Here is a 241-nt window from a genome sequence, read left to right as displayed (position 1 = left end):
CTCAAAGTCGGGTGGGTGGCGGCGCGGGAAGAGACGCTGAAGGCCCGCCCACTGTAGTGCTACCGGTGCTTGGAGGTGGGCCACACCCAGCACCAGTGCACTGCGGAGGAGACCTCCCGTCTGCGTACAGGCCGATCGTGCTCCTGGATGAGGTGGCCAAGCTCTACGAGCGTATCGTAGCTTCCCGTTTCTCCAGCCACCTGTCGTGCAGAGACGGTGTCGACCTGGCTGAGTAGCAGTT

The sequence above is a fragment of the Habropoda laboriosa genome, unplaced genomic scaffold (genome assembly GCF_001263275.1).
Source record: "Habropoda laboriosa isolate 0110345459 unplaced genomic scaffold, ASM126327v1 scaffold1166, whole genome shotgun sequence".
NCBI lineage: Eukaryota > Metazoa > Arthropoda > Insecta > Hymenoptera > Apidae > Habropoda > Habropoda laboriosa.
This window is presented reverse-complemented; position numbering follows the sequence as displayed.